Raw genomic sequence first — 21,071 nt, forward strand, 5'->3', positions numbered from 1 at the left:
CTTGACACTTCCTGAATCTTTAAATGCGATTTTCTCAAAATGAGTTTTTGGTCATACTCCAAGGATCATAACTCCACTTCAGTTCAACCTATATACACCAAACTTTCCAGTCTCGTACCCAACTATATTATGAAGACATTTACAGAGGGATTTGTAAATATATTATTCCTAGCCTGAATTATATAACATTATATCCCCAAAAACATAGCGAAAATCGACTTTCTAAGGCTATTGACAGTCTTTTCTGATTTACAGGAAAACAAAAGTAGATATCCATAAATCCCTCTGTAATTTTTTTCCCATCTAATATGCCAACAAAATGGAAAAGGATTTTTTAACCTGGCTTTTTCCCATGATCAGACATGGTCTTTTAAACATTATGCAAATTGGCGCATATTTAATGAGATAACGCCTAATTTGCATATTCAAACATCAAAATACAAAAAACTTGTAATACATTTTTTTCTCATCTAAACATGACTAATCAACTGAGAAAGTTTCATGGTGATACCTTTTATTTAAGATTTTTACCCTATTCACCTGTAGTGTCTCGCCTTAAGTTTAAAGATGGAATTTGTTTGCCCAGTCCAAACTGGTTAACCATGGGTAGACCACAAAAAAAGTTGAAAATATTTCAAAGTCCAAACTGGTTAACCATGGGTGAAAAGAAAAAAAGTGGAACATTTTGCTAATTCCAAACTGGTTAACCATGGGTTAGCTTTTCTTTTTGGTTGACCATGGGTCTTAGATCCGTAGGCTGCGCACCATTGACTCAAGCCTCAGAGGGGGTGTTTAAGGCTGGTTATGGGCTTAAGGGTGGACCGGTGCTTAAGTCTGGTTATTTCTGGTGCTTGGGGTGCATCGGCAGCCTGCCTGAAAGTTGGAGGTGCCCCCACCGTCCCGGTGCTGCCTCTGGCCAGGAAGGCTGGCGCCAGCTTGGTCTTGTACAACTCATACTTACCTGGCAGGGGCGATACAATGATCAAGAAGGTTGTTTGCCCAGGGCGAGGCTCGGCCATTGCACAGCCGTGTCGTGCTGACCCCTGCGAATTCCTCAAATGTAGGAATCTCGACTGCACAATTTCTGGTGGTGGGGGACTGCGTTCGCGCTCTCCCCTGAGGTGATGGTTTAATGACAGACTAAAGCGCCGGCTTTGACTCGGAGGGCTGAAAGGCACGGCGATGATCTCCAGCAAGGGCTATTTGAAATGTGCGGAGGCTGCAATTGGAGGAATATTGAGGACTAATTGGAATGTGGGGAGGCTGCAAATGAAGGCATATTGAAATTGCAATCTTTGGCAAGTTGTATGTCGTCTGAAATATGGATTCCTAAACTGGAAACGCCTCGTACGTTTGTTATGGAACGCTACTTAAGTTTAAAGATGGAATTTGTTTGCCCAGTCCAAACTGGTTAACCATGGGTAGACCACAAAAAAAGTTGAAAATATTTCAAAGTCCAAACTGGTTAACCATGGGTGAAAAAAAAAAAAGAAAAAAAGTGGAACATTTTTCTAATTCCAAACTGGTTAACCATGGGTTAGCTTTTCTTTTTGGTTGACCATGGGTCTTAGATCCGTAGGCTGCGCACCATTGACTCAAGCCTCAGAGGGGGTGTTTAAGGCTGGTTATGGGCTTAAGGGTGGACCGGTGCTTAAGTCTGGTTATTTCTGGTGCTTGGGGTGCATCGGCAGCCTGCCTGAAAGTTGGAGGTGCCCCCACCGTCCCGGTGCTGCCTCTGGCCAGGAAGGCTGGCGCCAGCTTGGTCTTGTACAACTCATACTTACCTGGCAGGGGCGATACAATGATCAAGAAGGTTGTTTGCCCAGGGCGAGGCTCGGCCATTGCACAGCCGTGTCGTGCTGACCCCTGCGAATTCCTCAAATGTAGGAGTCTCGACTGCACAATTTCTCGTAGTGGGGGACTGCGTTCGCGCTCTCCCCTGAGGTGATGGTTTAATGACAGACTAAAGCGCCGGCTTTGACTCGGAGGGCTGAAAGGCACGGCGATGATCTCCAGCAAGGGCTATTTGAAATGTGCGGAGGCTGCAATTGGAGGAATATTGAGGACTAATTGGAATGTGGGGAGGCTGCAAATGAAGGCATATTGAAATTGCAATCTTTGGCAAGTTGTATGTCGTCTGAAATATGGATTCCTAAACTGGAAACGCCTCGTACGTTTGTTATGGAACGCTACTTAAGGCGAGACACGGCAGGCAAAAACATCGTTTTTTCAGCAGTGGTCAATTTTGAGATTTTGAGCTAGTTCACTCCCTAAACATGTAATCTTTCATACTAGCATAAAGAAAATATCCTAATTATACATTAATGTGTATATTTATTCACATTTTGTCTGTTCGCGGCGTCAGCATTCTCATAGGTTTCCAGGAAAGTTAGCATTCTAACGTAACGTGCTGTGTGTCGGCTTTCTGATTCCTTTCATGTTTGGTACCGTTGGAAAGCGCTATAGCTCTCACACAACGTTATCTAATCCAAATAAGGACATTTCCTTTCCAGCAGTAACCAATGATGTTAGCAAAAACGGGGGTTTAAACCTAAGGACGCAATTTCATTGGTTCGCGGTGGTTTCTGATAACGTGATTCGCTCAGACGCATCACGTGGTATGGCTTGACACTTCCTGAATCTTTAAATGCGATTTTCTCAAAATGAGTTTTTGGTCATACTCCAAGGATCATAACTCCACTTCAGTTCAACCTATATACACCAAACTTTCCAGTCTCGTACCCAACTATATTATGAAGACATTTACAGAGGGATTTGTAAATATATTATTCCTAGCCTGAATTATATAACATTATATCCCCAAAAACATAGCGAAAATCGACTTTCTAAGGCTATTGACAGTCTTTTCTGATTTACAGGAAAACAAAAGTAGATATCCATAAATCCCTCTGTAATTTTTTTCCCATCTAATATGCCAACAAAATGGAAAAGGATTTTTTAACCTGGCTTTTTCCCATGATCAGACATGGTCTTTTAAACATTATGCAAATTGGCGCATATTTAATGAGATAACGCCTAATTTGCATATTCAAACATCAAAATACAAAAAACTTGTAATACATTTTTTTCTCATCTAAACATGACTAATCAACTGAGAAAGTTTCATGGTGATACCTTTTATTTAAGATTTTTACCCTATTCACCTGTAGTGTCTCGCCTTAAGTTTAAAGATGGAATTTGTTTGCCCAGTCCAAACTGGTTAACCATGGGTAGACCACAAAAAAAGTTGAAAATATTTCAAAGTCCAAACTGGTTAACCATGGGTGAAAAGAAAAAAAGTGGAACATTTTGCTAATTCCAAACTGGTTAACCATGGGTTAGCTTTTCTTTTTGGTTGACCATGGGTCTTAGATCCGTAGGCTGCGCACCATTGACTCAAGCCTCAGAGGGGGTGTTTAAGGCTGGTTATGGGCTTAAGGGTGGACCGGTGCTTAAGTCTGGTTATTTCTGGTGCTTGGGGTGCATCGGCAGCCTGCCTGAAAGTTGGAGGTGCCCCCACCGTCCCGGTGCTGCCTCTGGCCAGGAAGGCTGGCGCCAGCTTGGTCTTGTACAACTCATACTTACCTGGCAGGGGCGATACAATGATCAAGAAGGTTGTTTGCCCAGGGCGAGGCTCGGCCATTGCACAGCCGTGTCGTGCTGACCCCTGCGAATTCCTCAAATGTAGGAATCTCGACTGCACAATTTCTGGTGGTGGGGGACTGCGTTCGCGCTCTCCCCTGAGGTGATGGTTTAATGACAGACTAAAGCGCCGGCTTTGACTCGGAGGGCTGAAAGGCACGGCGATGATCTCCAGCAAGGGCTATTTGAAATGTGCGGAGGCTGCAATTGGAGGAATATTGAGGACTAATTGGAATGTGGGGAGGCTGCAAATGAAGGCATATTGAAATTGCAATCTTTGGCAAGTTGTATGTCGTCTGAAATATGGATTCCTAAACTGGAAACGCCTCGTACGTTTGTTATGGAACGCTACTTAAGTTTAAAGATGGAATTTGTTTGCCCAGTCCAAACTGGTTAACCATGGGTAGACCACAAAAAAAGTTGAAAATATTTCAAAGTCCAAACTGGTTAACCATGGGTGAAAAAAAAAAAAGAAAAAAAGTGGAACATTTTTCTAATTCCAAACTGGTTAACCATGGGTTAGCTTTTCTTTTTGGTTGACCATGGGTCTTAGATCCGTAGGCTGCGCACCATTGACTCAAGCCTCAGAGGGGGTGTTTAAGGCTGGTTATGGGCTTAAGGGTGGACCGGTGCTTAAGTCTGGTTATTTCTGGTGCTTGGGGTGCATCGGCAGCCTGCCTGAAAGTTGGAGGTGCCCCCACCGTCCCGGTGCTGCCTCTGGCCAGGAAGGCTGGCGCCAGCTTGGTCTTGTACAACTCATACTTACCTGGCAGGGGCGATACAATGATCAAGAAGGTTGTTTGCCCAGGGCGAGGCTCGGCCATTGCACAGCCGTGTCGTGCTGACCCCTGCGAATTCCTCAAATGTAGGAATCTCGACTGCACAATTTCTCGTAGTGGGGGACTGCGTTCGCGCTCTCCCCTGAGGTGATGGTTTAATGACAGACTAAAGCGCCGGCTTTGACTCGGAGGGCTGAAAGGCACGGCGATGATCTCCAGCAAGGGCTATTTGAAATGTGCGGAGGCTGCAATTGGAGGAATATTGAGGACTAATTGGAATGTGGGGAGGCTGCAAATGAAGGCATATTGAAATTGCAATCTTTGGCAAGTTGTATGTCGTCTGAAATATGGATTCCTAAACTGGAAACGCCTCGTACGTTTGTTATGGAACGCTACTTAAGGCGAGACACGGCAGGCAAAAACATCGTTTTTTCAGCAGTGGTCAATTTTGAGATTTTGAGCTAGTTCACTCCCTAAACATGTAATCTTTCATACTAGCATAAAGAAAATATCCTAATTATACATTAATGTGTATATTTATTCACATTTTGTCTGTTCGCGGCGTCAGCATTCTCATAGGTTTCCAGGAAAGTTAGCATTCTAACGTAACGTGCTGTGTGTCGGCTTTCTGATTCCTTTCATGTTTGGTACCGTTGGAAAGCGCTATAGCTCTCACACAACGTTATCTAATCCAAATAAGGACATTTCCTTTCCAGCAGTAACCAATGATGTTAGCAAAAACGGGGGTTTAAACCTAAGGACGCAATTTCATTGGTTCGCGGTGGTTTCTGATAACGTGATTCGCTCAGACGCATCACGTGGTATGGCTTGACACTTCCTGAATCTTTAAATGCGATTTTCTCAAAATGAGTTTTTGGTCATACTCCAAGGATCATAACTCCACTTCAGTTCAACCTATATACACCAAACTTTCCAGTCTCGTACCCAACTATATTATGAAGACATTTACAGAGGGATTTGTAAATATATTATTCCTAGCCTGAATTATATAACATTATATCCCCAAAAACATAGCGAAAATCGACTTTCTAAGGCTATTGACAGTCTTTTCTGATTTACAGGAAAACAAAAGTAGATATCCATAAATCCCTCTGTAATTTTTTTCCCATCTAATATGCCAACAAAATGGAAAAGGATTTTTTAACCTGGCTTTTTCCCATGATCAGACATGGTCTTTTAAACATTATGCAAATTGGCGCATATTTAATGAGATAACGCCTAATTTGCATATTCAAACATCAAAATACAAAACACTTGTAATACATTTTTTTCTCATCTAAACATGACTAATCAACTGAGAAAGTTTCATGGTGATACCTTTTATTTAAGATTTTTACCCTATTCACCTGTAGTGTCTCGCCTTAAGTTTAAAGATGGAATTTGTTTGCCCAGTCCAAACTGGTTAACCATGGGTAGACCACAAAAAAAGTTGAAAATATTTCAAAGTCCAAACTGGTTAACCATGGGTGAAAAGAAAAAAAGTGGAACATTTTGCTAATTCCAAACTGGTTAACCATGGGTTAGCTTTTCTTTTTGGTTGACCATGGGTCTTAGATCCGTAGGCTGCGCACCATTGACTCAAGCCTCAGAGGGGGTGTTTAAGGCTGGTTATGGGCTTAAGGGTGGACCGGTGCTTAAGTCTGGTTATTTCTGGTGCTTGGGGTGCATCGGCAGCCTGCCTGAAAGTTGGAGGTGCCCCCACCGTCCCGGTGCTGCCTCTGGCCAGGAAGGCTGGCGCCAGCTTGGTCTTGTACAACTCATACTTACCTGGCAGGGGCGATACAATGATCAAGAAGGTTGTTTGCCCAGGGCGAGGCTCGGCCATTGCACAGCCGTGTCGTGCTGACCCCTGCGAATTCCTCAAATGTAGGAATCTCGACTGCACAATTTCTGGTGGTGGGGGACTGCGTTCGCGCTCTCCCCTGAGGTGATGGTTTAATGACAGACTAAAGCGCCGGCTTTGACTCGGAGGGCTGAAAGGCACGGCGATGATCTCCAGCAAGGGCTATTTGAAATGTGCGGAGGCTGCAATTGGAGGAATATTGAGGACTAATTGGAATGTGGGGAGGCTGCAAATGAAGGCATATTGAAATTGCAATCTTTGGCAAGTTGTATGTCGTCTGAAATATGGATTCCTAAACTGGAAACGCCTCGTACGTTTGTTATGGAACGCTACTTAAGTTTAAAGATGGAATTTGTTTGCCCAGTCCAAACTGGTTAACCATGGGTAGACCACAAAAAAAGTTGAAAATATTTCAAAGTCCAAACTGGTTAACCATGGGTGAAAAAAAAAAAAGAAAAAAAGTGGAACATTTTTCTAATTCCAAACTGGTTAACCATGGGTTAGCTTTTCTTTTTGGTTGACCATGGGTCTTAGATCCGTAGGCTGCGCACCATTGACTCAAGCCTCAGAGGGGGTGTTTAAGGCTGGTTATGGGCTTAAGGGTGGACCGGTGCTTAAGTCTGGTTATTTCTGGTGCTTGGGGTGCATCGGCAGCCTGCCTGAAAGTTGGAGGTGCCCCCACCGTCCCGGTGCTGCCTCTGGCCAGGAAGGCTGGCGCCAGCTTGGTCTTGTACAACTCATACTTACCTGGCAGGGGCGATACAATGATCAAGAAGGTTGTTTGCCCAGGGCGAGGCTCGGCCATTGCACAGCCGTGTCGTGCTGACCCCTGCGAATTCCTCAAATGTAGGAATCTCGACTGCACAATTTCTCGTAGTGGGGGACTGCGTTCGCGCTCTCCCCTGAGGTGATGGTTTAATGACAGACTAAAGCGCCGGCTTTGACTCGGAGGGCTGAAAGGCACGGCGATGATCTCCAGCAAGGGCTATTTGAAATGTGCGGAGGCTGCAATTGGAGGAATATTGAGGACTAATTGGAATGTGGGGAGGCTGCAAATGAAGGCATATTGAAATTGCAATCTTTGGCAAGTTGTATGTCGTCTGAAATATGGATTCCTAAACTGGAAACGCCTCGTACGTTTGTTATGGAACGCTACTTAAGGCGAGACACGGCAGGCAAAAACATCGTTTTTTCAGCAGTGGTCAATTTTGAGATTTTGAGCTAGTTCACTCCCTAAACATGTAATCTTTCATACTAGCATAAAGAAAATATCCTAATTATACATTAATGTGTATATTTATTCACATTTTGTCTGTTCGCGGCGTCAGCATTCTCATAGGTTTCCAGGAAAGTTAGCATTCTAACGTAACGTGCTGTGTGTCGGCTTTCTGATTCCTTTCATGTTTGGTACCGTTGGAAAGCGCTATAGCTCTCACACAACGTTATCTAATCCAAATAAGGACATTTCCTTCCCAGCAGTAACCAATGATGTTAGCAAAAACGGGGGTTTAAACCTAAGGACGCAATTTCATTGGTTCGCGGTGGTTTCTGATAACGTGATTCGCTCAGACGCATCACGTGGTATGGCTTGACACTTCCTGAATCTTTAAATGCGATTTTCTCAAAATGAGTTTTTGGTCATACTCCAAGGATCATAACTCCACTTCAGTTCAACCTATATACACCAAACTTTCCAGTCTCGTACCCAACTATATTATGAAGACATTTACAGAGGGATTTGTAAATATATTATTCCTAGCCTGAATTATATAACATTATATCCCCAAAAACATAGCGAAAATCGACTTTCTAAGGCTATTGACAGTCTTTTCTGATTTACAGGAAAACAAAAGTAGATATCCATAAATCCCTCTGTAATTTTTTTCCCATCTAATATGCCAACAAAATGGAAAAGGATTTTTTAACCTGGCTTTTTCCCATGATCAGACATGGTCTTTTAAACATTATGCAAATTGGCGCATATTTAATGAGATAACGCCTAATTTGCATATTCAAACATCAAAATACAAAAAACTTGTAATACATTTTTTTCTCATCTAAACATGACTAATCAACTGAGAAAGTTTCATGGTGATACCTTTTATTTAAGATTTTTACCCTATTCACCTGTAGTGTCTCGCCTTAAGTTTAAAGATGGAATTTGTTTGCCCAGTCCAAACTGGTTAACCATGGGTAGACCACAAAAAAAGTTGAAAATATTTCAAAGTCCAAACTGGTTAACCATGGGTGAAAAGAAAAAAAGTGGAACATTTTGCTAATTCCAAACTGGTTAACCATGGGTTAGCTTTTCTTTTTGGTTGACCATGGGTCTTAGATCCGTAGGCTGCGCACCATTGACTCAAGCCTCAGAGGGGGTGTTTAAGGCTGGTTATGGGCTTAAGGGTGGACCGGTGCTTAAGTCTGGTTATTTCTGGTGCTTGGGGTGCATCGGCAGCCTGCCTGAAAGTTGGAGGTGCCCCCACCGTCCCGGTGCTGCCTCTGGCCAGGAAGGCTGGCGCCAGCTTGGTCTTGTACAACTCATACTTACCTGGCAGGGGCGATACAATGATCAAGAAGGTTGTTTGCCCAGGGCGAGGCTCGGCCATTGCACAGCCGTGTCGTGCTGACCCCTGCGAATTCCTCAAATGTAGGAATCTCGACTGCACAATTTCTGGTGGTGGGGGACTGCGTTCGCGCTCTCCCCTGAGGTGATGGTTTAATGACAGACTAAAGCGCCGGCTTTGACTCGGAGGGCTGAAAGGCACGGCGATGATCTCCAGCAAGGGCTATTTGAAATGTGCGGAGGCTGCAATTGGAGGAATATTGAGGACTAATTGGAATGTGGGGAGGCTGCAAATGAAGGCATATTGAAATTGCAATCTTTGGCAAGTTGTATGTCGTCTGAAATATGGATTCCTAAACTGGAAACGCCTCGTACGTTTGTTATGGAACGCTACTTAAGTTTAAAGATGGAATTTGTTTGCCCAGTCCAAACTGGTTAACCATGGGTAGACCACAAAAAAAGTTGAAAATATTTCAAAGTCCAAACTGGTTAACCATGGGTGAAAAAAAAAAAAGAAAAAAAGTGGAACATTTTTCTAATTCCAAACTGGTTAACCATGGGTTAGCTTTTCTTTTTGGTTGACCATGGGTCTTAGATCCGTAGGCTGCGCACCATTGACTCAAGCCTCAGAGGGGGTGTTTAAGGCTGGTTATGGGCTTAAGGGTGGACCGGTGCTTAAGTCTGGTTATTTCTGGTGCTTGGGGTGCATCGGCAGCCTGCCTGAAAGTTGGAGGTGCCCCCACCGTCCCGGTGCTGCCTCTGGCCAGGAAGGCTGGCGCCAGCTTGGTCTTGTACAACTCATACTTACCTGGCAGGGGCGATACAATGATCAAGAAGGTTGTTTGCCCAGGGCGAGGCTCGGCCATTGCACAGCCGTGTCGTGCTGACCCCTGCGAATTCCTCAAATGTAGGAATCTCGACTGCACAATTTCTCGTAGTGGGGGACTGCGTTCGCGCTCTCCCCTGAGGTGATGGTTTAATGACAGACTAAAGCGCCGGCTTTGACTCGGAGGGCTGAAAGGCACGGCGATGATCTCCAGCAAGGGCTATTTGAAATGTGCGGAGGCTGCAATTGGAGGAATATTGAGGACTAATTGGAATGTGGGGAGGCTGCAAATGAAGGCATATTGAAATTGCAATCTTTGGCAAGTTGTATGTCGTCTGAAATATGGATTCCTAAACTGGAAACGCCTCGTACGTTTGTTATGGAACGCTACTTAAGGCGAGACACGGCAGGCAAAAACATCGTTTTTTCAGCAGTGGTCAATTTTGAGATTTTGAGCTAGTTCACTCCCTAAACATGTAATCTTTCATACTAGCATAAAGAAAATATCCTAATTATACATTAATGTGTATATTTATTCACATTTTGTCTGTTCGCGGCGTCAGCATTCTCATAGGTTTCCAGGAAAGTTAGCATTCTAACGTAACGTGCTGTGTGTCGGCTTTCTGATTCCTTTCATGTTTGGTACCGTTGGAAAGCGCTATAGCTCTCACACAACGTTATCTAATCCAAATAAGGACATTTCCTTCCCAGCAGTAACCAATGATGTTAGCAAAAACGGGGGTTTAAACCTAAGGACGCAATTTCATTGGTTCGCGGTGGTTTCTGATAACGTGATTCGCTCAGACGCATCACGTGGTATGGCTTGACACTTCCTGAATCTTTAAATGCGATTTTCTCAAAATGAGTTTTTGGTCATACTCCAAGGATCATAACTCCACTTCAGTTCAACCTATATACACCAAACTTTCCAGTCTCGTACCCAACTATATTATGAAGACATTTACAGAGGGATTTGTAAATATATTATTCCTAGCCTGAATTATATAACATTATATCCCCAAAAACATAGCGAAAATCGACTTTCTAAGGCTATTGACAGTCTTTTCTGATTTACAGGAAAACAAAAGTAGATATCCATAAATCCCTCTGTAATTTTTTTCCCATCTAATATGCCAACAAAATGGAAAAGGATTTTTTAACCTGGCTTTTTCCCATGATCAGACATGGTCTTTTAAACATTATGCAAATTGGCGCATATTTAATGAGATAACGCCTAATTTGCATATTCAAACATCAAAATACAAAAAACTTGTAATACATTTTTTTCTCATCTAAACATGACTAATCAACTGAGAAAGTTTCATGGTGATACCTTTTATTTAAGATTTTTACCCTATTCACCTGTAGTGTCTCGCCTTAAGTTTAAAGATGGAATTTGTTTGCCCAGTCCAAACTGGTTAACCATGGGTAGACCACAAAAAAAGTTGAAAATATTTCAAAGTCCAAACTGGTTAACCATGGGTGAAAAGAAAAAAAGTGGAACATTTTGCTAATTCCAAACTGGTTAACCATGGGTTAGCTTTTCTTTTTGGTTGACCATGGGTCTTAGATCCGTAGGCTGCGCACCATTGACTCAAGCCTCAGAGGGGGTGTTTAAGGCTGGTTATGGGCTTAAGGGTGGACCGGTGCTTAAGTCTGGTTATTTCTGGTGCTTGGGGTGCATCGGCAGCCTGCCTGAAAGTTGGAGGTGCCCCCACCGTCCCGGTGCTGCCTCTGGCCAGGAAGGCTGGCGCCAGCTTGGTCTTGTACAACTCATACTTACCTGGCAGGGGCGATACAATGATCAAGAAGGTTGTTTGCCCAGGGCGAGGCTCGGCCATTGCACAGCCGTGTCGTGCTGACCCCTGCGAATTCCTCAAATGTAGGAATCTCGACTGCACAATTTCTCGTAGTGGGGGACTGCGTTCGCGCTCTCCCCTGAGGTGATGGTTTAATGACAGACTAAAGCGCCGGCTTTGACTCGGAGGGCTGAAAGGCACGGCGATGATCTCCAGCAAGGGCTATTTGAAATGTGCGGAGGCTGCAATTGGAGGAATATTGAGGACTAATTGGAATGTGGGGAGGCTGCAAATGAAGGCATATTGAAATTGCAATCTTTGGCAAGTTGTATGTCGTCTGAAATATGGATTCCTAAACTGGAAACGCCTCGTACGTTTGTTATGGAACGCTACTTAAGGCGAGACACGGCAGGCAAAAACATCGTTTTTTCAGCAGTGGTCAATTTTGAGATTTTGAGCTAGTTCACTCCCTAAACATGTAATCTTTCATACTAGCATAAAGAAAATATCCTAATTATACATTAATGTGTATATTTATTCACATTTTGTCTGTTCGCGGCGTCAGCATTCTCATAGGTTTCCAGGAAAGTTAGCATTCTAACGTAACGTGCTGTGTGTCGGCTTTCTGATTCCTTTCATGTTTGGTACCGTTGGAAAGCGCTATAGCTCTCACACAACGTTATCTAATCCAAATAAGGACATTTCCTTCCCAGCAGTAACCAATGATGTTAGCAAAAACGGGGGTTTAAACCTAAGGACGCAATTTCATTGGTTCGCGGTGGTTTCTGATAACGTGATTCGCTCAGACGCATCACGTGGTATGGCTTGACACTTCCTGAATCTTTAAATGCGATTTTCTCAAAATGAGTTTTTGGTCATACTCCAAGGATCATAACTCCACTTCAGTTCAACCTATATACACCAAACTTTCCAGTCTCGTACCCAACTATATTATGAAGACATTTACAGAGGGATTTGTAAATATATTATTCCTAGCCTGAATTATATAACATTATATCCCCAAAAACATAGCGAAAATCGACTTTCTAAGGCTATTGACAGTCTTTTCTGATTTACAGGAAAACAAAAGTAGATATCCATAAATCCCTCTGTAATTTTTTTCCCATCTAATATGCCAACAAAATGGAAAAGGATTTTTTAACCTGGCTTTTTCCCATGATCAGACATGGTCTTTTAAACATTATGCAAATTGGCGCATATTTAATGAGATAACGCCTAATTTGCATATTCAAACATCAAAATACAAAAAACTTGTAATACATTTTTTTCTCATCTAAACATGACTAATCAACTGAGAAAGTTTCATGGTGATACCTTTTATTTAAGATTTTTACCCTATTCACCTGTAGTGTCTCGCCTTAAGTTTAAAGATGGAATTTGTTTGCCCAGTCCAAACTGGTTAACCATGGGTAGACCACAAAAAAAGTTGAAAATATTTCAAAGTCCAAACTGGTTAACCATGGGTGAAAAGAAAAAAAGTGGAACATTTTGCTAATTCCAAACTGGTTAACCATGGGTTAGCTTTTCTTTTTGGTTGACCATGGGTCTTAGATCCGTAGGCTGCGCACCATTGACTCAAGCCTCAGAGGGGGTGTTTAAGGCTGGTTATGGGCTTAAGGGTGGACCGGTGCTTAAGTCTGGTTATTTCTGGTGCTTGGGGTGCATCGGCAGCCTGCCTGAAAGTTGGAGGTGCCCCCACCGTCCCGGTGCTGCCTCTGGCCAGGAAGGCTGGCGCCAGCTTGGTCTTGTACAACTCATACTTACCTGGCAGGGGCGATACAATGATCAAGAAGGTTGTTTGCCCAGGGCGAGGCTCGGCCATTGCACAGCCGTGTCGTGCTGACCCCTGCGAATTCCTCAAATGTAGGAATCTCGACTGCACAATTTCTGGTGGTGGGGGACTGCGTTCGCGCTCTCCCCTGAGGTGATGGTTTAATGACAGACTAAAGCGCCGGCTTTGACTCGGAGGGCTGAAAGGCACGGCGATGATCTCCAGCAAGGGCTATTTGAAATGTGCGGAGGCTGCAATTGGAGGAATATTGAGGACTAATTGGAATGTGGGGAGGCTGCAAATGAAGGCATATTGAAATTGCAATCTTTGGCAAGTTGTATGTCGTCTGAAATATGGATTCCTAAACTGGAAACGCCTCGTACGTTTGTTATGGAACGCTACTTAAGTTTAAAGATGGAATTTGTTTGCCCAGTCCAAACTGGTTAACCATGGGTAGACCACAAAAAAAGTTGAAAATATTTCAAAGTCCAAACTGGTTAACCATGGGTGAAAAAAAAAAAAGAAAAAAAGTGGAACATTTTTCTAATTCCAAACTGGTTAACCATGGGTTAGCTTTTCTTTTTGGTTGACCATGGGTCTTAGATCCGTAGGCTGCGCACCATTGACTCAAGCCTCAGAGGGGGTGTTTAAGGCTGGTTATGGGCTTAAGGGTGGACCGGTGCTTAAGTCTGGTTATTTCTGGTGCTTGGGGTGCATCGGCAGCCTGCCTGAAAGTTGGAGGTGCCCCCACCGTCCCGGTGCTGCCTCTGGCCAGGAAGGCTGGCGCCAGCTTGGTCTTGTACAACTCATACTTACCTGGCAGGGGCGATACAATGATCAAGAAGGTTGTTTGCCCAGGGCGAGGCTCGGCCATTGCACAGCCGTGTCGTGCTGACCCCTGCGAATTCCTCAAATGTAGGAATCTCGACTGCACAATTTCTCGTAGTGGGGGACTGCGTTCGCGCTCTCCCCTGAGGTGATGGTTTAATGACAGACTAAAGCGCCGGCTTTGACTCGGAGGGCTGAAAGGCACGGCGATGATCTCCAGCAAGGGCTATTTGAAATGTGCGGAGGCTGCAATTGGAGGAATATTGAGGACTAATTGGAATGTGGGGAGGCTGCAAATGAAGGCATATTGAAATTGCAATCTTTGGCAAGTTGTATGTCGTCTGAAATATGGATTCCTAAACTGGAAACGCCTCGTACGTTTGTTATGGAACGCTACTTAAGGCGAGACACGGCAGGCAAAAACATCGTTTTTTCAGCAGTGGTCAATTTTGAGATTTTGAGCTAGTTCACTCCCTAAACATGTAATCTTTCATACTAGCATAAAGAAAATATCCTAATTATACATTAATGTGTATATTTATTCACATTTTGTCTGTTCGCGGCGTCAGCATTCTCATAGGTTTCCAGGAAAGTTAGCATTCTAACGTAACGTGCTGTGTGTCGGCTTTCTGATTCCTTTCATGTTTGGTACCGTTGGAAAGCGCTATAGCTCTCACACAACGTTATCTAATCCAAATAAGGACATTTCCTTCCCAGCAGTAACCAATGATGTTAGCAAAAACGGGGGTTTAAACCTAAGGACGCAATTTCATTGGTTCGCGGTGGTTTCTGATAACGTGATTCGCTCAGACGCATCACGTGGTATGGCTTGACACTTCCTGAATCTTTAAATGCGATTTTCTCAAAATGAGTTTTTGGTCATACTCCAAGGATCATAACTCCACTTCAGTTCAACCTATATACACCAAACTTTCCAGTCTCGTACCCAACTATATTATGAAGACATTTACAGAGGGATTTGTAAATATATTATTCCTAGCCTGAATTATATAACATTATATCCCCAAAAACATAGCGAAAATCGACTTTCTAAGGCTATTGACAGTCTTTTCTGATTTACAGGAAAACAAAAGTAGATATCCATAAATCCCTCTGTAATTTTTTTCCCATCTAATATGCCAACAAAATGGAAAAGGATTTTTTAACCTGGCTTTTTCCCATGATCAGACATGGTCTTTTAAACATTATGCAAATTGGCGCATATTTAATGAGATAACGCCTAATTTGCATATTCAAACATCAAAATACAAAAAACTTGTAATACATTTTTTTCTCATCTAAACATGGCTAATCAACTGAGAAAGTTTCATGGTGATACCTTTTATTTAAGATTTTTACCCTATTCACCTGTAGTGTCTCGCCTTAAGTTTAAAGATGGAATTTGTTTGCCCAGTCCAAACTGGTTAACCATGGGTAGACCACAAAAAAAGTTGAAAATATTTCAAAGTCCAAACTGGTTAACCATGGGTGAAAAGAAAAAAAGTGGAACATTTTGCTAATTCCAAACTGGTTAACCATGGGTTAGCTTTTCTTTTTGGTTGACCATGGGTCTTAGATCCGTAGGCTGCGCACCATTGACTCAAGCCTCAGAGGGGGTGTTTAAGGCTGGTTATGGGCTTAAGGGTGGACCGGTGCTTAAGTCTGGTTATTTCTGGTGCTTGGGGTGCATCGGCAGCCTGCCTGAAAGTTGGAGGTGCCCCCACCGTCCCGGTGCTGCCTCTGGCCAGGAAGGCTGGCGCCAGCTTGGTCTTGTACAACTCATACTTACCTGGCAGGGGCGATACAATGATCAAGAAGGTTGTTTGCCCAGGGCGAGGCTCGGCCATTGCACAGCCGTGTCGTGCTGACCCCTGCGAATTCCTCAAATGTAGGAATCTCGACTGCACAATTTCTGGTGGTGGGGGACTGCGTTCGCGCTCTCCCCTGAGGTGATGGTTTAATGACAGACTAAAGCGCCGGCTTTGACTCGGAGGGCTGAAAGGCACGGCGATGATCTCCAGCAAGGGCTATTTGAAATGTGCGGAGGCTGCAATTGGAGGAATATTGAGGACTAATTGGAATGTGGGGAGGCTGCAAATGAAGGCATATTGAAATTGCAATCTTTGGCAAGTTGTATGTCGTCTGAAATATGGATTCCTAAACTGGAAACGCCTCGTACGTTTGTTATGGAACGCTACTTAAGTTTAAAGATGGAATTTGTTTGCCCAGTCCAAACTGGTTAACCATGGGTAGACCACAAAAAAAGTTGAAAATATTTCAAAGTCCAAACTGGTTAACCATGGGTGAAAAAAAAAAAAGAAAAAAAGTGGAACATTTTTCTAATTCCAAACTGGTTAACCATGGGTTAGCTTTTCTTTTTGGTTGACCATGGGTCTTAGATCCGTAGGCTGCGCACCATTGACTCAAGCCTCAGAGGGGGTGTTTAAGGCTGGTTATGGGCTTAAGGGTGGACCGGTGCTTAAGTCTGGTTATTTCTGGTGCTTGGGGTGCATCGGCAGCCTGCCTGAAAGTTGGAGGTGCCCCCACCGTCCCGGTGCTGCCTCTGGCCAGGAAGGCTGGCGCCAGCTTGGTCTTGTACAACTCATACTTACCTGGCAGGGGCGATACAATGATCAAGAAGGTTGTTTGCCCAGGGCGAGGCTCGGCCATTGCACAGCCGTGTCGTGCTGACCCCTGCGAATTCCTCAAATGTAGGAATCTCGACTGCACAATTTCTCGTAGTGGGGGACTGCGTTCGCGCTCTCCCCTGAGGTGATGGTTTAATGACAGACTAAAGCGCCGGCTTTGACTCGGAGGGCTGAAAGGCACGGCGATGATCTCCAGCAAGGGCTATTTGAAATGTGCGGAGGCTGCAATTGGAGGAATATTGAGGACTAATTGGAATGTGGGGAGGCTGCAAATGAAGGCATATTGAAATTGCAATCTTTGGCAAGTTGTATGTCGTCTGAAATATGGATTCCTAAACTGGAAACGCCTCGTACGTTTGTTATGGAACGCTACTTAAGGCGAGACACGGCAGGCAAAAACATCGTTTTTTCAGCAGTGGTCAATTTTGAGATTTTGAGCTAGTTCACTCCCTAAACATGTAATCTTTCATACTAGCATAAAGAAAATATCCTAATTATACATTAATGTGTATATTTATTCACATTTTGTCTGTTCGCGGCGTCAGCATTCTCATAGGTTTCCAGGAAAGTTAGCATTCTAACGTAACGTGCTGTGTGTCGGCTTTCTGATTCCTTTCATGTTTGGTACCGTTGGAAAGCGCTATAGCTCTCACACAACGTTATCTAATCCAAATAAGGACATTTCCTTCCCAGCAGTAACCAATGATGTTAGCAAAAACGGGGGTTTAAACCTAAGGACGCAATTTCATTGGTTCGCGGTGGTTTCTGATAACGTGATTCGCTCAGACGCATCACGTGGTATGGCTTGACACTTCCTGAATCTTTAAATGCGATTTTCTCAAAATGAGTTTTTGGTCATACTCCAAGGATCATAACTCCACTTCAGTTCAACCTATATACACCAAACTTTCCAGTCTCGTACCCAACTATATTATGAAGACATTTACAGAGGGATTTGTAAATATATTATTCCTAGCCTGAATTATATAACATTATATCCCCAAAAACATAGCGAAAATCGACTTTCTAAGGCTATTGACAGTCTTTTCTGATTTACAGGAAAACAAAAGTAGATATCCATAAATCCCTCTGTAATTTTTTTCCCATCTAATATGCCAACAAAATGGAAAAGGATTTTTTAACCTGGCTTTTTCCCATGATCAGACATGGTCTTTTAAACATTATGCAAATTGGCGCATATTTAATGAGATAACGCCTAATTTGCATATTCAAACATCAAAATACAAAAAACTTGTAATACATTTTTTTCTCATCTAAACATGGCTAATCAACTGAGAAAGTTTCATGGTGATACCTTTTATTTAAGATTTTTACCCTATTCACCTGTAGTGTCTCGCCTTAAGTTTAAAGATGGAATTTGTTTGCCCAGTCCAAACTGGTTAACCATGGGTAGACCACAAAAAAAGTTGAAAATATTTCAAAGTCCAAACTGGTTAACCATGGGTGAAAAGAAAAAAAGTGGAACATTTTGCTAATTCCAAACTGGTTAACCATGGGTTAGCTTTTCTTTTTGGTTGACCATGGGTCTTAGATCCGTAGGCTGCGCACCATTGACTCAAGCCTCAGAGGGGGTGTTTAAGGCTGGTTATGGGCTTAAGGGTGGACCGGTGCTTAAGTCTGGTTATTTCTGGTGCTTGGGGTGCATCGGCAGCCTGCCTGAAAGTTGGAGGTGCCCCCACCGTCCCGGTGCTGCCTCTGGCCAGGAAGGCTGGCGCCAGCTTGGTCTTGTACAACTCATACTTACCTGGCAGGGGCGATACAATGATCAAGAAGGTTGTTTGCCCAGGGCGAGGCTCGGCCATTGCACAGCCGTGTCGTGCTGACCCCTGCGAATTCCTCAAATGTAGGAATCTCGACTGCACAATTTCTGGTGGTGGGGGACTGCGTTCGCGCTCTCCCCTGAGGTGATGGTTTAATGACAGACTAAAGCGCCGGCTTTGACTCGGAGGGCTGAAAGGCACGGCGATGATCTCCAGCAAGGGCTATTTGAAATGTGCGGAGGCTGCAATTGGAGGAATATTGAGGACTAATTGGAATGTGGGGAGGCTGCAAATGAAGGCATATTGAAATTGCAATCTTTGGCAAGTTGTATGTCGTCTGAAATATGGATTCCTAAACTGGAAACGCCTCGTACGTTTGTTATGGAACGCTACTTAAGTTTAAAGATGGAATTTGTTTGCCCAGTCCAAACTGGTTAACCATGGGTAGACCACAAAAAAAGTTGAAAATATTTCAAAGTCCAAACTGGTTAACCATGGGTGAAAAAAAAAAAAGAAAAAAAGTGGAACATTTTTCTAATTCCAAACTGGTTAACCATGGGTTAGCTTTTCTTTTTGGTTGACCATGGGTCTTAGATCCGTAGGCTGCGCACCATTGACTCAAGCCTCAGAGGGGGTGTTTAAGGCTGGTTATGGGCTTAAGGGTGGACCGGTGCTTAAGTCTGGTTATTTCTGGTGCTTGGGGTGCATCGGCAGCCTGCCTGAAAGTTGGAGGTGCCCCCACCGTCCCGGTGCTGCCTCTGGCCAGGAAGGCTGGCGCCAGCTTGGTCTTGTACAACTCATACTTACCTGGCAGGGGCGATACAATGATCAAGAAGGTTGTTTGCCCAGGGCGAGGCTCGGCCATTGCACAGCCGTGTCGTGCTGACCCCTGCGAATTCCTCAAATGTAGGAATCTCGACTGCACAATTTCTCGTAGTGGGGGACTGCGTTCGCGCTCTCCCCTGAGGTGATGGTTTAATGACAGACTAAAGCGCCGGCTTTGACTCGGAGGGCTGAAAGGCACGGCGATGATCTCCAGCAAGGGCTATTTGAAATGTGCGGAGGCTGCAATTGGAGGAATATTGAGGACTAATTGGAATGTGGGGAGGCTGCAAATGAAGGCATATTGAAATTGCAATCTTTGGCAAGTTGTATGTCGTCTGAAATATGGATTCCTAAACTGGAAACGCCTCGTACGTTTGTTATGGAACGCTACTTAAGTTTAAAGATGGAATTTGTTTGCCCAGTCCAAACTGGTTAACCATGGGTAGACCACAAAAAAAGTTGAAAATATTTCAAAGTCCAAACTGGTTAACCATGGGTGAAAAAAAAAAAAGAAAAAAAGTGGAACATTTTTCTAATTCCAAACTGGTTAACCATGGGTTGGCTTTTCTTTTTGGTTGACCATGGGTCTTAGATCCGTAGGCTGCGCACCATTGACTCAAGCCTCAGAGGGGGTGTTTAAGGCTGGTTATGGGCTTAAGGGTGGACCGGTGCTTAAGTCTGGTTATTTCTGGTGCTTGGGGTGCATCGGCAGCCTGCCTGAAAGTTGGAGGTGCCCCCACCGTCCCGGTGCTGCCTCTGGCCAGGAAGGCTGGCGCCAGCTTGGTCTTGTACAACTCATACTTACCTGGCAGGGGCGATACAATGATCAAGAAGGTTGTTTGCCCAGGGCGAGGCTCGGCCATTGCACAGCCGTGTCGTGCTGACCCCTGCGAATTCCTCAAATGTAGGAATCTCGACTGCACAATTTCTCGTAGTGGGGGACTGCGTTCGCGCTCTCCCCTGAGGTGATGGTTTAATGACAGACTAAAGCGCCGGCTTTGACTCGGAGGGCTGAAAGGCACGGCGATGATCTCCAGCAAGGGCTATTTGAAATGTGCGGAGGCTGCAATTGGAGGAATATTGAGGACTAATTGGAATGTGGGGAGGCTGCAAATGAAGGCATATTGAAATTGCAATCTTTGGCAAGTTGTATGTCGTCTGAAATATGGATTCCTAAACTGGAAACGCCTCGTACGTTTGTTATGGAACGCTACTTAAGGCGAGACACGGCAGGCAAAAACATCGTTTTTTCAGCAGTGGTCAATTTTGAGATTTTGAGCTAGTTCACTCCCTAAACATGTAATATTTCATACTAGCATAAAGAAAATATCCTAATTATACATTAATGTGTATATTTATTCACATTTTGTCTGTTCGCGGCGTCAGCATTCTCATAGGTTTCCAGGAAAGTTAGCATTCTAACGTAACGTGCTGTGTGTCGGCTTTCTGATTCCTTTCATGTTTGGTACCGTTGGAAAGCGCTATAGCTCTCACACAACGTTATCTAATCCAAATAAGGACATTTCCTTCCCAGCAGTAACCAATGATGTTAGCAAAAACGGGGGTTTAAACCTAAGGACGCAATTTCATTGGTTCGCGGTGGTTTCTGATAACGTGATTCGCTCAGACGCATCACGTGGTATGGCTTGACACTTCCTGAATCTTTAAATGCGATTTTCTCAAAATGAGTTTTTGGTCATACTCCAAGGATCATAACTCCACTT

This window comes from Sprattus sprattus (assembly GCF_963457725.1).
Source record: "Sprattus sprattus genome assembly, chromosome: 21".
NCBI classification, from domain to species: domain Eukaryota; kingdom Metazoa; phylum Chordata; class Actinopteri; order Clupeiformes; family Clupeidae; genus Sprattus; species Sprattus sprattus.